Source organism: Temnothorax longispinosus, chromosome 7, assembly GCF_030848805.1.
Source record: "Temnothorax longispinosus isolate EJ_2023e chromosome 7, Tlon_JGU_v1, whole genome shotgun sequence".
Lineage (NCBI taxonomy): Eukaryota > Metazoa > Arthropoda > Insecta > Hymenoptera > Formicidae > Temnothorax > Temnothorax longispinosus.
In genome coordinates, this window is record NC_092364.1 from 16,130,367 (window position 1) to 16,142,616 (window position 12,250).

At 39.5% G+C, this 12,250-nt stretch overlaps 1 protein-coding gene across 1 annotated transcript in view; it reads left to right on the plus strand.

Moving 5' to 3' along the window:
* LOC139816739 (uncharacterized) overlaps positions 1-12,250 on the plus strand; it is a 93,378-nt gene that overhangs the window by 8,801 nt on the left and 72,327 nt on the right. The gene's annotated exons all lie outside the window — the stretch shown is intronic.

Consider the following 12,250-nt stretch of genomic DNA (forward strand, 5'->3'; position numbering starts at 1 on the left):
AGGGATTTACATAGAACCAGCAAAAACTACCCCGCGCTTCGCCCGAGCGGCGGAGTCAAAGCGCAGTCAAAGAAGGTTAATTAATCGAGCTGCTTTTTGCATCGTCGTACAGTTATATATATCGCGGAAAATCCATTCACGACACTGCATTAGAGCGATTATTTACGGGGGGGACATGAGCCTGGCGCGTGTGAAATCTCTTCCTGTGTAGCTAATGATAAAAAGAGTTTTACGCGAGAGCATATTTCACGTTAATATTGTAATAACAAGGACAGCGGTATAAATATGTAAACTACCAGCGATGGATGCTCCAAAAATATTGAGAAAGTTTCGCCCATAAACTGTTCTAATTTATAGCATGCTACATTTGACATATTACGTTACGTTATTGCACTTTACGTGAAGAGACGAAGGAAATTGAGGTCTGCAGTGCATACGTATATCTCTCCTGTCGATATTGCCAATGCACCAATGTACCAATAAAATATTAACGTCCTTAGTAATCTAAATCCCGTCGATTAAGAGATTTCGAAAAAGAGGAGAAATTTCTGACAATTAATAAATCAATGAATACTAATAGTATCGCTGCATCTCGCTCGCAGCGAAACCAAAGAATCGTGCTTTCTGACGGGAAAACCGCCCATTTTACTTCGCCCATTTTTTTTACGTCGAAGCCGTTCCAATAATCTCATTAATTTCCATTACGGATATTGCAATGCCTTTATGCCCATGTCGCTGCAACTCTCTCTCTCTCTCTCTCTCTCTCTCTCTCTCTCTCTGTTCTCCCTGGCAGTCAACTCTTGTCGAATTAATCGTGAAAAAGGTATCTCGTCCGTATCTGTCCTCCCTGCCTGCCCTAACGCTGCTCTTTCTCTTCTTTCATCGCTGTTTCACTCATTGTCGTTCCTCTTTGTCTGCACTTTTTCACGATCCCGTATCTCTCGCCTCTCGCCGAATAAGCGGAGAGACATAATATAGGTACAATGATTTTTAATTTAATTAACGCGCCTCCGCTTCGTGTCATCCGTGAGTCTGTTGCTCGCCTCGCGCCACCGTACGTTATGAACGATTATCGTGTCTCATAAAGAGATTAACGCCTGGAGCGCTTTTTTCTTGTTTTCCCCGATACGCCAGCGTCCTGCCTCCCGTATAATGAGAAACATCGAATCGAGAGAGAAAGCGAACATTGGGGAGATCACGATAAACCGCGAGTTGATTTAAAATTTCAGTTTACAATCCACGGTTGAAAGGCTATTCCTACCAGTAATTACAAATCCGAAGATATCTTGTGCCGTAGTAATAATATCATTTGAATACTCGTTACGTTGAATACTTGTTATTTCCTTGAATTTGTTTTATTATTGCGTTTTATTGTTAAATCATTAACTTCAATCTATCAGCTCCAGCACATTCATCATTTAGTTATTTGCAACACGTGGATCATTATTGCCAGACGAAACGTTAAATTTTAACTTGATGCAGTCGATTGGCATTACTAATTACAGATCAATCGCAATAATTCATATGCCATTTAGTAACTCTTGACGCGCACAGGTATACGCGTCAAATGACGACGCGAACGGGCTTAAAGCGCGGCCGGTTGATAATTCGTCTCCGATATTCTCCGGCGTTTGTGGTGTAGACTACTAGAGAAGAATGAAATTTTGTGCATCACTCTGGCCCACTTTATTACTCATTTACATGCACGAGAGCGAAGCGATGCGAGCGCTTGCGTGAGCGAGCCGTACGTGCTCACGTACACGCGCTCACGACGGCACCGTGGTTACGTGAGGCAAAAGGGGTCCCAGTAGGGGAGGGTCAGCTATTGGGGGTAACGGCAGTCATTTTTAACCCTTTATGCAGGGAGGGTCGAGATTAAAGGGCAGATTTGCCGCTCGATTTGCCGGGAGAGTCTCTATCGACTGCAACGAGGACGAGAAGGACCACTTTTAGTTCATCGGTGAACAAATTTCATACTTCTCCCTCTTTACAATGAAACCAGAAAAGGGAACACGATCGTTGCATCGCTCGGAATAAGAGCTAATGAGGACAGAGAGCAACCGTGCTTGAAGTCTTTGACGTTTCTTTCATTATACGAATGTAAAACTTATTACAGACGCGAGCAAGATGTAAAATATCCGGTAGATTTAAGACTAATTATGGGATAAATAATATTGATAACGGCAAATAAACCAGTAGGAATTATTGCCGTAAAATAATTATAAAAAGTATTAAAATGTAACATGACATAAAAATATTTACACACGGTCGAAAATATATATTTTATATAATAAAATATAATTTTTCCAAGTTTTAGAGCACTACAAACTATATCTAGAACTAAGTTAAATATTATACAAAGTGACGAAGAAAGAATTCAAGTATAACGTGCCAAAAATTTTAGCTCGTGAAAGAATTGGCAGGCAAAGCTGGGTCATTGACTAAAGAATAAATACGTAAATCTGTAGCTTGGTAGTCTAGTAAGATAGTTGGGTAGACCGCGAGAAAACTGTCAGCGGGATAGATAAAAGTGGATAGAAGATTCTTAGCGTAAAGACCTTGGCTCAAGAAAACGAGCTCTCCGCAATTCGATTGGCTCCGAGCGGCATCGTGCATATTAAATCGGCGTTATTTGAATGTCAAAAGTACCTTAGTTGGTAATTTCGTTTTAGCTGGATATACGTGCGATTCAAGAAGAGAGAAAAGGGGACAGCGAATATTCTGAAATAAAACGCTTTAAAGGTGGATGCAATTTTGGGATAGATAGAAGTTCTACATCGATTGTCACGAATATCAAACTCGTATAGCAGTAATTTCTCCTTAAATTTTATTTTAGAAGTATTATGAGTTTGTAAAAAAAAAAGATAAATAAGTAAATTGATGTTAAAAATGTTCTTCGCTGAACTTCTAAATTAAAACTTGCGATATCGGAATTTTTTGCTACATCAAATTAATTATATCGTCGTTTAGACGTATCGATATAAGACTCGTGTCATTTATGATTTGTGTTTTACAATTCATTTAATTGCTAAAAATACTGCTCAATAAGTAGGTCAGGCTGGTCGAAAATATTGCGCATGTTCTAGACATCTTCATACCATATGAGGAATGTTCAATCTCGTACTACATGTCATTCCGTGGTAGGGAATCAGCGGGCCACTTCGGAAATAGAAATCTCATCTATTGGAAACCAGCCGCGTACCGCAGGATACTATATCTCCCCACTCCAGGATTAATTAAGGCACTCTCCGATGGTACCACAGGTACCACAGGCACTCCTGGTAGGCAAATCAATCGATCAGATCTACCACCTTGCCACCTCATCCCAGAACCAATCAATTTACGCTCCAGAGCGGTTTTCTATTCTGAGCGATCCTTGATTAAGAATCATCTCTTCGTCATTAATCGCGTTCTTCTGGGAAACTGATGACGTTTCCTTCTATATTAACGCAAACAGCTCGATTACTGCAGTTGATAAAAAAGAAAGTTTCAAATTGATTAATAAACAGTATGCCTAAAAAATTGTTCTCTAAAGATATATATTCAAAGCATTAAAACTGTAAGATTTCCGTCATAACGTTACGAAGCTCTTAGATTGTCTGCCAGCCGACCCTCTTTGAGCCGAATAAGCTACGGCTTTACGTGTATTGCTTTAAAGTCACTATTTGCGTTTGTCCTGAAGCACGTCTCTTCACGCGTACACATACCTTAAACGCGTAGCACGATGCAGGGAGGGACAATTGAAGTTAAGGATGAGGAAAGGCGAGGAAGACAGAGGGTAACAACGTCGCCGCAGCTTCACGGCGGAGCCACAAATTCCTTAGTCCCGGTACGGTTTAAGACTTAAGGGTTTCCATGGTGAAAGGGCGACGAGTCACTGTCCTGAGATCGTGACCCACGGTTATCATGCCAGGGAAACCATGGCTCCAGAAACGTTATTATGACACATCGCCGAGGCAAGCGGCGCTCTCTCCAGGTTTTTGCTTTTCGTCGGAGCAGAAATTGCAGAGGATTTAGTTTTTCGTATCCGCGCTAAATTTAGATTTATTACCGGTATACGTCCGCGAGCAAGCACGAACACAGTGTTTACGTCTGTTTACGGTGTGCATTATCCTTCCGGTTCTCTCTCTCTTTCTCTCTCTCTCTCCCCCCTCTCTCCCTCTCTCCCTTTCTCCCTAACTGCTTGGATTACTGTCAAGCACTTCTTATCTATTCCGCTCTAATTACGATATTATATTACTTACATGATATGACTATTGCCAAGATAGAAATGATCAAAATTTTATGTAATTTTATCAATAATACTCTGGTATTTATACATATATTTTCTTAATGCTGTATGTTTTATTTACATTATAAAAACTATAATATTAGCATAAAGTTTGGTTGATTGTAGTATTGATATGGAATGATTTATTAGATATATATATATATATATATATATATATATATATAAATTGTACTTATTGTTAAATATAATTTTGGTCGCTTTCAATGACAGTTATACTTAATTATATTTTTAATACCCTAAAAAAGAGGGGCAATATTCCCGATATCGCTTTCTAATTAATTTCAGCTGTCTAAGTTAGCCCATTTTTTTTCATCTGCTCTAACAAACTCGATATCAACTGATGGGCTCCGTTAACTCTCGTTCGACACACGCCTATGAGAGAGGCCAAAAAAAGCACAAAAATGGGGAAAGATAGATAAATAACCCTTATCGCGCGGACTTATGACTTACGAATGAATTACCCAGTCACCCTTCGGAGTTATCTGTCCCATATATCATCGGAGACATTCTTGGTTCGCCCGATAGATGCGGCTATGCGCGGTCCTGCAGCCGTTTCCCCATCATCCTCCGCTATTTATCAGGCAGGTTCCTTCGTCGCGACGCTTCGAGAAGTTCGTTAACTTTTTCCTTCGACGCGTCACGTGCCCACGGACGAGGGTGTGCGAGAAGGTATTAATAAAAACGTGTCGCGTCTCCATCCGCATCGATGTAACTCTCCTCCTCTTTCTATGCCTCGTCCCGTCGTTCCTTCTCCTTTCCAACCCCTTGGCCCCCGGCCACCCCTTACCTGTACCTGTTCTCCAACCACTCGCACTTTTTCCACGGCAACGTGGCGCGATAGCAAAAAATTTCCGATACGCCGGCAGAGAGTACAAATTACTCGGACGCCGGTAATGAAATGTAAATAACTTATCGGCAATGCGAGCAATTTGTCACGTATATCTCGTAATTGCGTCGGATGAGAGAGATACACGAGGTGTGCGATAAACGTGTTACCGTGATTACGTTCCGATTAATTCGAGATGCATTTTCATCTTCTTTCAGACAGCTAAATGCGATGTGGAAAGTATTTTTTTTTAAGGATACGTTTAAGAAAATTTGATAATTTAATACAATAATAGATTTATAAGTAAAGCTGTATACACACAATCAAAATCTTTTTTAAAATATCTTTAAATTTTATTTTTGTGAATATACTTGGCGTAATTTTTGTGTTCCTTATAATTTCTTTAAATTTATCATTTTAAAACAGGTGTAATGTTTGAACCACAACATGGTTACATTAATGTAGAAAATTGTATCCTACTCTACAGTGTCAAACTGGTTGTTACGTTGGTTAAAAACATGACATTTTGGCGAGTGAGCTCACTATTCGGCAAAATGAATGAAACGAAACGGATAGAACGTCGGTAATCATTTCATAAATGCGCTACGATGTAGAATTAACAGTTCCGTAGGATAAATCATTTAGTTCCCATTTCGTTTGGTAAAATGCCGAGCGTCAAGGTAAAGAGAGCATTGTGTTCCAATAATTTGATAAAAGTTTGCGTCGGCGGCGCCTCACGATTGGCGACCGGGCCGAGGAATGCTAACGTTAATTATAAATCCCGGCGGTGTAACGATAACGAGGAAAGAGAAACGAATAGACGTGGAGTGAACGCGTTGGAGGGAGCGCGAGAGGTATAGCGAGAGGAAAAAAAGACGAAAGTCCGTGGGAATAGTTCCAAATGGGAGCCATTAATTTTACTCATCCGCCTCGCGGCAACTCGGCGCGTAATAACGAACGTGAAACGATATGAGAAAAGTTGAGATACCTGTCCGCCCATGCCAGCCCTTCCCCGTCCGCGCGCCGTCCGACGCCGCGCTACAAACCCCCATCCCTCGAGTGGTTAATGCAAAATCGCGTTTACGGAGTAAGTTGCTTTTTTTTTATCGCGGTCGTTGCACAACCACAGCCGCAAATTTATGATATTCTAATGTAAGTGCTTCCCCCCCCCCCCTCCTGCTTCCTTGCCGTGCCTTCCGTTTCGTCCGACGACGACGGCGGGCCTGCCTAGTTTATGCAGTCGCTTACGTTAATCACGAGGTATCTCATTAATTTTTTAACATCCCATCGGGAGGTGTGAAGGTACATTTATCTCGAAACTTTCGGGTCATAAATGTTTTAAACGGCGCGATTCGCTGGTTATTCTTGCATTCTTGCATAATGTACATAAAAGCTGCATTGACGATATCGAGTCATGCGTTGGTCATTACATTTTTTTCATTAAAAACACGTTTTAATGGACAATGCAATTAATGAATTGTCTCAATAAATTCTACGTTCTATATACTCGCTCAAATGTGACGTATATCTTATTGAAGATCTTAAAGATCCAAAGCTGCACGACGGTTGTGTCAGTATTCGTAAGTTGCTTGTAAATGTCTAAGAGGCTTACAAGTAAAGAAAGAGGAAGTCTCGTTCTGTGGTTTCGCGTACTTTTAGCAAGAGTAATGGGACACTGCTATCATCAAGAGTTTGCAATCACTGGCGCGCCAGTATGAAAAGAGGAAGATTTACCGAGGATTTACAGCGTAGGTTCAGAATCTCGTCCAGGTAACACATTAGACAGAGTTCGGAGTCATGAACGCGAGTGGTAGCTTCCGAGATGCTCATGCCACTTACTCGGTCAGTCAATTTGCGTAATGAAGCAGTGAGACCGCACTCGCCAAGGACCAATTACCGCGCGAAAAGGCCGCAGGGCTGTACTTAGCCCTTACCCGAAACCACGGTAGACCACCCCGTCTAGAGAGGAATCACGGGCGTAATTGCGTCATTCGGGGACGCGAGAATCGAACGATGTTTCGTCGAGAGCGTCGTTATAGCGAAAACGTCGCCATGGGTGCTACTGGACAAAGGTCGGATACGAGATAGACCTTTTTTTCGATTTGAAAAAGGGATTTTCAAAGTCCTTCAGACGGGACGTTGAGTGTCTGCTGAACACGTGAGATTCGCGTTTATTGTGAATAGTGCGCAGACTTAATCGATCGAAAATTATTAAAAAGTTTTATAGTTTAAGTTCTGAGGATCACATTTATAATCGTCGTTTGAATTCTGTCTTAAAAGAGAGTATCAATGAGATACTTACAATGAAGTTTCATATCTTAAAATCTATAGACGGATTAACAGACATGCTTTATCCGATGTTTCCTGAGGCCTCCTTCTCTCAAATTATTTGGTTGCATCACACATTACACAATACAACACAACACAACGAAAATATATAATAATACAATAATTATATTATCGCGTGCAAATTAATTATTGAAGATGATAAAGATTACGCCAATTGTCATTACACAATATACCTTTGCACGGCATTCTCGATATTAACTGTACGTAATGCGCAATTCCGTGAAATATAAAAAAATATTAATAAACAATCAATTACTTTCCGCCTTATTTTATTTTTTTTAATTTAGAAATGATAATAGACAAATTATATATATTGACGAAAAATTCAAAGCGCAATATGAGATATAATCGAACCAGCAAGCGTCATTAAAGAATTTATCGTCATCTGTAAATATCACGATTAAAATTCTTGACGTCTGTCTTTGGTATTATACTTGAATAAATCGCATAATATATCTGTAATTATCGCTTTTATATACTTATTTTTATATGCTTATGCGCATTGTTAATAGTGAAGGTTAAATAATTGCATGAATTAAGACCAGTTGATTATTCATGCGATAATCGTATTTCACGAAATAATAACGAGACGCGAAGTTGCTCACGACATTATATTATTACCTGTTCACTTGAGTGTATGAATGTAAACGAGACGACCTTGTATCCTGTGCAATAGCATGCTATATACTGGCACGACAAACATTAAAAAAGATCAGATTTCAGATATATGATATTATTATTCCGAACTCAGCCAGAAGTGATTAATTAAATCGAAGTCGATTTAATGTGTCGATGAATGGTTGATGTCGAATACTTGATATTTTTTTCATATTTGATTTTGTTATAGTTATTTTATGTTAATTGCGCAATTATGAATATTTATATAAGATTCTACTGTCTTTCGCGCACGGCCAGTTCTATATCAAATTGATGCAAAATTGAAAAGCACAATATATACGTATATATGTGTATTCGATGAACATTGACCAAAATAGAAATTTAATAGAAATATTCACAATTGTTCAATTAACATAAAAATAATTATGATAAGATCAAAGGTGATAAAAATATCAATCAGTATTCGACAGCAATCTAATATTCAACACATTAAATTCAAATATTTTTATTTATTTTTAATATTAATTTCAATCTACTCATATTTATTTCGATCTGTTTTTCTTATCAAAATTTGACAAATAAACAGATGATAGAAATAGTTATATAAATTTGCATAGATTACCACAACTGCAATTAGAAGTAGATGTATAGTAAACAATATATCGTTTTGGAGGTAGAACTAAATGATTAAAAAATATCTAGTATAAAGATAGCTTGTAATAATATCTTTAAATATGTACATATTTAAGCATAAGATAAAACAGGATTTTTAAAATGTTTTAGTCATTTTGCTAAGTGATTGTCAATTCGTTATTGATATACGCTGATATGAAATGTCAAAGACAATAAGCCACAATCACAATATCTTGATATTGTGATTATAGCTTTTTGAGAGCGTAAATGTGCAGCGCTGCAATACTAACTCGTTTATGGTGAAATAGAAGCGCGATACGCAGCGATCTGCAGGAGCATTTGCATGTCAGGGAAAGGGAAGGCTTTCGAATGCGAGTATTGTGCATTTTATCAATGGATTCCGGGATGTATTGTCCCCCTTGGATGAGTGACGTTGCATTGTGCAGCGTGCCAGCGCGCGGGGAAGTTGCTGATTGAAAATCGTATGGACGTAACGCGCCTTGCCCGCGGAGACCGCGACGAATGAGAACGCGCGGGAAAATACACTTCTATTGATTCAAACAAAATTGAGCTCCGTGAGAGTACATGCACTTGGCGTTAAACCGCGGCCGTATTATGCAAACGCTTATGAGATAAGAGCACGGAAAATCGAGATAAACAAGAAAATTGGCACAGTCTTAATTAACTCGGAATTGAATGAGAGATCCTTCTCGCATCCTCTCTTGCAGTTGATAGAGTTGACGGAACAGTAGGTCTTTGTGTATGGCGCCGATGTAACGGTAAAAATTGAAAATGGTCGAAAATGGTAAACGATGCATTCTTCTGGGCGAGACATTTTCTGAAGCTTTAAGTCTCAGACACCCGGTAACAGCGGTTCTTTGTTCGAGTCGAGTGCCCTTTGGCTACAACGAGAAGCGACGAGGAGTTGTCGACGACAGACTGTTGCTTGCTATTGACAATATCGGATGAGTTATTTTAAACTTTGTCTCTTACAGTTAAAACACAAAATTAATTATAAGTTCGTGAGTAACGTGGGCGGAATAAATTGCGTGTCACGAAAAATATCCTTCAGAGTTCTTCGGCAAACTTGGCGTGCGGCAGAGACAATCAATTATTACATCTCCGTGTATCCACAACTCGCGTGCGATAATCATTAATATATAATATTTACATAACGTTTCTAACTTCTCTGCTTTTCAAACGAACGATCCGCCGTGGCATTTCCGATCAAATCGTGAATTTCGAGCAGACCGCAATTTTCGTGTTTCCCTACTCCTTCAATGCGGGAGCTGCATTCGTTCTCTAATAATTTTTGGCTGACACGACCGCCGTGAATAACAAACGTGGGCTAATGAGAAGGCGAGATTAGAACCGTCCTATCTCTATCGATCGTCGCATTGTCGTCGAGTGAATTTCGAATTCAACTCAGAGGTGCCAAACGGTTTCGTATTCACACCACGGCGTTTCGCGAGTGTGGGATGAGGCAGAAGGACAGCCCGAGATGGAGAATGTTGAAAAAGGGTGGGACAGACGCGGCGCGAGGGGATGGATAGTTAGATGGAGGCGTCGGAGGCTCTGACAAACACGATGTTTGCGACGCAAATACTTCCGCCATGTGGAACTCCCGAGTCGGCTGCTGTTAATACAGAACGATCGATGCGCAAAATTCGAATTCAAAATTGAGATATATGTTGGTGTGGATTTTATTCGATTCGCATCGGAATACAAGCGTATAAAAAAATCTTGAGATTTTTGTACAATCTGTATCATAAACGTGCTCCCTAGTATCACAAGAATCCAAAATAAAGGAAGAAATAAGTGAGATGTTCTAATATTCAATTTTTTCAAGTAAATTATACACAGCTCGATATGTCTGATTTAAATTCTAGTTGCAATTATTTTTATATTTTTGCTAAAATACGCATTTTCTGACATTTAAAGTAGAGTTTAGTTTTTGCTCGTAGGTAAATTTCTCATATTATTTATTTCAGTTATTAATGCAGTGTCAATATTAACTCTTTCAGGACGTGGTTTAATGATGTAATTTATACTCTAAAGCCGCGCCCCAAAAGGATTAACAGCGCTTATGAAAACATAAATTTGAAAGTAATTTACCGTCTTGGACTTGGAGACAAATAGATGATATATACGTACAGATAATATTTAAATCAATATTACATTTTAAAAGACTTTCAGTTTTATATGTATAGATACTGATTTACGTACGTTGAATGTTGACTAGTTATATGCTCCTAAAACGTCAAATTTTCTTTGGACGACATTTCGAATTCAAGCAATTTTACATTCGTGCATCTGCATACATGCACATTTCACGGCTTTGAGACCGTAACTGCCGCAATTCTTGTCAATCCAACGCGCGATGTTTGATGCAGTAGGTCGAACGTTACGTTTGACGACTCAAAGAGAAAATTGTCGTAGGAGGCTATCGCACACGTGCGACGCAAACAGCCTATAAAATTCTATAAAATAATATCGTGCCGGTTCTCGTATCGGGCACGATCCCTCATCTACGCTCTCGCTTCTTAGGTGTTCGTGGTATATAAAATGCGGTCGAGCTACCACGTAAACGCGAGAGAATGCCGAAACAGTCGACAGGGGGTTGACGAGTGTTTCCCCAGTGAGCGAGAGCGGACGATGTCTGCTCAGGCCTCAGCACTGCCGTCCCTACTTTCCATTCTTCCCTTGTTGTTCCATTCCCCGGAAGATCAGCGGCGGGCTTATTGCCTCATGAATATGTATAGAAGTGATCGGTCTCAGGGCTGTACCGCACAGTGACGCCCGGTCATTAGACGTACCAACGGCGAATACAAGCTCGGGATAGGCACGAAGGAGCACGAGGGGATAGGATAGACCGCGAACGAGGCACCGAGAAATTAACGAGTCACCGGTCGGCTGAAATTATACACGGGGATAAACAGAGGAGGGATCTCTGGAACAGGTGGAAGCGCCGACGAAAGACCCGTGCATCAGAATGCAGACCGTGGAAACGGTCGGGGCGTTGAATAAAACTAACTACGAGTTTGCACGGTCTCCTTATTTCCCTTTTTTTTTGTTTTTTTTAGCGGTGAAGTAATCAGCCGAAGAGGTAGTTTGATGGTGGCAGAAAAACATGGGTACGCAGTTGTTGAAGTATTTAGCGTTAATCGCGGGCTTGAATATTTGAATTATCATCATTTCGTTTTATAATTCAGAGTAATGTGGTATTTATAGTTTTTTTAATTTTTGGACTAACGCGCGCGCGTGAGGAAAAGTATCATGCTTGTATTTCATATCTTTAGTCATATAATACAGTTATATGATGTTTATCATAAGCGTATTTTTGTAGATATTTTTACACATATATTACACACATATAGTATTACGTTGCAAATTAAATCTCTTTATATAAAAATATAGGATTCTCTTCGTAAAATTTATTACAACACGTGATGTGATCTTGTTGAAAACATAAAACATAGATATGATGTAATTTAATGCAGTCGCTGAAATAGACAAAGAATTCGATAATGATA